Source organism: Nanorana parkeri, unplaced genomic scaffold (genome assembly GCF_000935625.1).
Source record: "Nanorana parkeri isolate BGI_ZX_2015 unplaced genomic scaffold, ASM93562v1 scaffold1893, whole genome shotgun sequence".
NCBI classification, from domain to species: Eukaryota; Metazoa; Chordata; class Amphibia; order Anura; family Dicroglossidae; genus Nanorana; species Nanorana parkeri.
In genome coordinates this window covers 106,854-112,914 of record NW_017308161.1, presented here as the reverse complement: position 1 = coordinate 112,914, position 6,061 = coordinate 106,854, and positions in this window count along the sequence as shown.

Genomic DNA, 6,061 nt, shown 5'->3' with positions numbered 1-6,061 from the left:
AGGAAGAAGATGGTGCATTGGAGGTTCTGACTCAGAGCAGGAGAAAACACAAGTGGTCTGAAACAAGAATAATGTGGTGGAGTCTGTTACAGGCAAGAGATATGTGCAGTCATTTGTGTGTTTGACCTTTGCTGTGTAGGGCCAGTGTTAAGAAGTTGTTAGCAGAATGTGAACTCTCCACTCTGACTGGCTGCAAAATGTTGGAGTGAAGAGCATGCATAATGTAAAACATTTGGTGGGTCATGTTCCCTACTCTCCCTCATATTGATCAAATATTGGCTAAGATACTAATTGGCTGGCACGCAATGCTTTCACATCTCTGAGTGGTCAAAGCACAGGTTCCTTACCCAGAACTCTAGGCATTTCGACTCCCAGTCTGTCTTCTTGTGGGCAAGCCTGACCCCCCTTGATCTGTTCACCCCCAATCCTTCTATATCCCCCACACTCTATCTCTCCACGCTTCTATATCCCCCACACTCTATCTCTCCACGCTCTCCCTCATTCTCTCTTCCCCACTCTCACTCTGCCCCTCGCTCTATTCCCCTCTTGTCCCCCCTCACTCTTTCTCTCCCCTTGTCTAGGGCACATAACAAGGCAAGGCACCACCCTCCACTGCCAGTACACTATGGACACTAGCACACATGCTAAAACAACTAATTTTAGCATTCAGCTGGTGTTAACAAGTTCTATATAGTAAATCCTGTGGCCAAAGATAACATAATTATCTTGGGCCAACCAGTACCAAGGCCAATAAAAGTAGTGTGGAACACGATGGAGGTAAACTTTGGTCCCATAACAAGACAGGAATTAAATGTATGTACACCAACGCTAGAAGTCTAGTTAATAAATTAGAAGAGCTTGAACTTATGATACTCGAAGAGGACTTCGATATAGTGGGAATAGCGGAAACCTGGCTAGACAGCGCACATGATTGGGCCACCAATATAGAGGGGTATAACCAGTTCAGGAAGAACAGAAGTGGGAGAAGGGGGGATGTATGCATTTATGTTAAAGATAATTTAAATATGCATATAAGGGACGATATCACGTCAAATAGTGGAGAAGACATGGAATCCTTATGGCTAGAATTAGAAATGATGGACGCTGGGCGTAAACTAATTGTGGGTATTTGTTACAAACCGCCAAATATAGGGGAGGAGGCTCAAATACAGTCCGAAATAGAAATAGCTGGGAGGGAGGGCAATCTAGTCATGATGGGCGACTTCAATTATCCAGATATAAATTGGGCTAATGGAACCTCAAGTTCAACAAAGGCGGGCCACTTTCTGAACATGTTGTGTGACAATTTCATGGACCAGATGGTGGAGGTCTCAACTAGGAAAAATGCCATCCTAGATTTAATCATTACTAATATTGCAGAGTTAATTGAGGATATTGTAATTGGGGAGACACTGAGCAATAGTGATCACAATGTGATTACTTTCAATATTGGATACAGGAAAGGGAAGCGGGCTGGTAGGACAAGAACCCCTAATTTCAGAAGGGCTAACTTTGATAAACTGCGCTACCTAGTGGGGGAAATAAAATGGGAAAATGTATTTCACAAACTGAACTCGGACCAAAAGTGGGAATGTTTTAAAAACATATTACATATTGCCATTACCAAATGTATAACGTTGGGTAATAAAAGTAAAAGATCACAAACAAAACCTGTATGGCTGAATAAAAATGTAAAGTATCACATAAAGGAAAAGCGAGTGGCATTTATAAAATATAAGATGGAGGTGACGGCATTGGCGTTCCATAACTACAAAGAATGTAATAAAAGATGCAAACTAGCAATACGGGCAGCTAAAATAGAGTGCAAAAAGCATATTGCCACAGATAGTAAAAAAAATCCCAATTTTTTTTACCAATATGTAAACAGTAAAAAGGGGAGAAAGGAGCAAATAGGCCCAATAAAGGACGATAATGGGAAGTTAGTCACAAATGACAAGGAGAGGGTCGAAACACTTTTTTCTCCTCAGTATACACTCAGGAGGGAAACGGGTTTGACACCCATAATAAAACAGAGTTCATCACAAAATATAGCCAAGTGGTTGGCGGAACCCGGGACACAAACAAGACTTAGTCTACTTAATGCAAATAAAGCGTTGGGACCGGATAATCTGCACCCCAAGATACTTAAGGAACTAAGCAAGGTTATAACTAGACCATTATTCCTCATTTTTAAGGACTTTCTAATGACTGGTAGAGCTCCGAGTGACTGGCGGAAGGCTACGGTAGTTCCAATATTTAAGAAGGGGGCAAGATGCCAACCTGGGAATTACAGACCAGTTAGTCTTACATCTGTAGCTTGTAAACTGTTCAGGATAATGGTATAGTTAATGACAATCAGCATGGGTTTAGGAAAGACCGTTCCTGTCAGGCTAACCAACTGACTTTTTATGAGGGGGTAAGTAGAGATGTGGATGTGGTATATCTGGATTTCTCAAAGGCTTTTGATACGGTACCACACAAACGCCTACTATACAAGCTGAGAGCTATGGGCATAGATGGGAGGGTGTGTACATGGATAGAGAACTGGCTAAAGGAACGGGTACAGAGAGTATCAATAAATGGTGCCCTTTCAGACTGGGCTAGTGTCATTAGCGGTGTGCCTCAGGGTTCTGTGCTGGGCCCCATTCTTTTCAACCTGTTTATTAACGACATCGGGGACGGAGTAAACAGCGATATCTCAGTGTTTGCTGACGATACCAAAATTGGGAGGGTAATAGAAACAGACCAAGATAGTATAAAATTGCAGGAGGACCTGAATAAAATTGGGGAGTGGGCAACTATGTGACAGATGAGGTTTAATGTCGATAAATGCAAAGTTATGCACTTTGGGATTAAAAATAGGCAAATGGGTTATAAAATGATGGGTATGCCGCTAGGGAAGTCGGAAATGGAGAAAGACTTGGGGGTCATTGTAGACCACAAACTAAATAATAGATTACAGTGCCAGGTTGCTGTAAGCAAAGCTAGTAGAATCCTGTCCTGCATCAAGAAGGGAATGTTTTGCAGGGACAAGTCTATAATTTTGCCACTTTACACATCAATGGTTCGGCCTCACCTGGAGTATGCGGTGCAGTTTTGGGCACCGGTACACAGAAAGGATGTCCTTGAGCTTGGGAAAGTCCAGCGGAGGGCAACCAAACTCATCAAGGGGATGGAGGACCAGAACTATGAGACAAGGCTAAAAATTTAAATATGTTTACGTTGGAAGTAAGGAGATTAAGTGGGGGCATGATTTTCATGTACAAAATGTTCAATAGTCATAGCAACATTAGCAACAAACTCTTTAAGATTAATTCCGTAACAAGGACTAGAGGACACCACCTAAAACTGGTAGAAAAAAAATTCAAACACAAGGGGCGAAGGGGGTTCTTCTCAGTTCGCGCGGTTAGGGTCTGGATCTTGCTGCCTCAAGCAGTGATTTCCGCAAATAGTCTGAAATCATTCAAGAAGCTTTTGGGCGATTTCCTGAAAGACCGTAATGTACAAGGGTACAGGTACTCTTAAGAATGAGAACACTCAGGGACCTATACACACACACGCACACAATAGGTTGGACTTGATGGACTTATGTCTTTATTCAACCTCAAATACTATGTAACTATGTTCAGTGCAGCATGCTACATTTGGTTTTGCTACTAATGCTACTATTAACCCTACACTCTACTTCCCTATTCCCCTATTCCACCCTCTATCCATTTTGTCAGAACAAAGGTGCCAACTTTACACACATCAGTTTTTCCAGTTTAAACCAGAACTTTAAACCCGACATGTAGTAACACAGGACATAATTAATTATGATACTTTACTTCATTCCTATTTTTTACTGGCCCAGAACCAGTAATAAATTATGACATTTTCTGTACAACAGTAATAGAGGTAAAATGGCATTGCAGCTTGTTCTTTCCAATATAATGTGTTCCCATGGGGCATGATTTGATTTAGACAGCAAAGCCAAAATAAACAGCAGTAATGATAGCCAACTGTCTACAACAAAGAGGGTGGGCTGGTATGTCATATTGCACTAACTCAGGCATCCACTTTTGTATTAAAGTGGAGCACCAGCCAAAATCATCCTTTTAGTTTTGGATTAAGTAGGGAATGGTCAGATTTCTGTCAGGTTTTATACCTGTCTGCGTGCCCTTGTCTCCCTACCCATCTAGGAAATGCAAATAAATCTCCACAATAGGAACAAAGATAGTAATAAAAACTTGATAGAGTTGGTCCTAACCCTTCCTCACTTTACAAAATAAAAGTTTTTATCTTTCACTATGTTTCGCAGAGATTTGCCTTCACCTTCTGTGCTGGTGACATTACAGAATGTAAGAGGGAACTGCAGATGAAGCAAGTACAGTACAGTGCATAAGACCACCTACTTTTTTTTTTAATCATACAAGACCCTTACTTTTAATTGGTGATATCTCATTTTTCATGGGCTTCAGCTTTAAAAAGAGAGGACCAGAAACTTCATATACATAAAGTTATGTGTTTCTATTCTCTGCTGCAGCTCAGCAAATATTTAATCTTTTCCGATGCTCCACTAAAAGTGCTCAATAGGTACATCTCCAAGCAGTATAGAGTAGCGAAAATGTGAAAAGGTGCATCAGATTTGGGAACCTGAGTGTTACAGTTTGGGGATTACTGGCCAAAAAATACCACTATGCTCGCCAATAAATATGAGAACACATCTGCACAAATTTGTGATGCAGTCACATACACACTCCTGTTCTTGGCAAGTATAAGCTTAGGCCATGGACAGCCACACATACCTCCCTCCCCTTCCTCTGGCCCCCCCAGTTGTTCACCAGCAGTTATGGGTTAACTAGATAATCCAGCAACAAAATAGTTAGTTCAGTTTTAGGTTAAAAAAAAAATCCTTTATTTTACAAAATGGTTAACATATGCAATTAACAAATACGCTCTTCTGTCTTGAGGGAGGATGTTAGAACACTTAATGACAAACTTAATAACCTTATGATTTATTATTCCAGAAAGGTGAAACAGCACTTTATCTTCAAAAATACAATTAGGTCAGAACAAGACATACTATCAAATCTGTGAACAGTTATGAAAATAAGATAAAAAATAACATAGAAACCAATGAAACCCAAATACATGACAAGCAGGATGATTGATTCTTGGCCCGGGAGTACGTAGAATCCTGAAGGACCCCAAAAGTTTATTAACAAATGTGATGATGGTCAAAGGATTATACAAACCTTGGAAGGGAATGAGAGTAGCCCCCTCCCTTTATTGAGAGATGACAGACAGGTCATTTGTGTGTTGAGCTAACTTCCCCTGAGCAGGGTAAAACTAGCAACTGTGTGCAAACATTATACCTGCTTGTGGGTACAAAAAAAATATTCTCGTTGGTCATAAAATTGAATTCCAGTACCATGGAAACCAGACTTTCATATATTAGATAGTACTATTCCTGAATAACCTTTATTATTATTATTACCAGCCGGGGGCTATGAATTTTGTGTTTGGTCCCTTTTTCCCAGCCCAGCTCTGTAATGGTGGATCTCTCAAGCTAATAATAGTTCTTATATGATGCAATATGTGGATTTATTAAATATTTGATGATTTTAGTGAGCTGGGAGACTTCTACTTTTTCAACAAAGGAAGATTGCAGAAAAGGCCAGACTAAGAGGGTTATTCACTAAGGAGCCGCAGGATCTAACCGTAGCTTCACTTCAGCTGCCAGAGCCCTTAGGTTCAGTGGAACCGAAGGGCTGCTGTACGGGCTATTCACAATAGATTGTACAGCTGCGGAAGGCAGCTGAGCGGCTCAGCCAAGCCCATATGCTTCGGCATGGTTGAGCGGTAGTCAGAAGCCGCAAATGACAACAACTGGGTGGAGCCAGCCATGACGACACAGCCGTCTCCGCCCATTTGTTTTGACAGTTGGGCGGAGCTCACGGTAATGTTACCGCTAGCTTTGTCCAATTGTTTATATTTTTCTGGCATTCTTCAGAAAGATTCTTCATTCTGTGGCGGGAGTTCGTCGTGTGCGGTCGCGTCAGCGGGCGTTGTGTTTTTT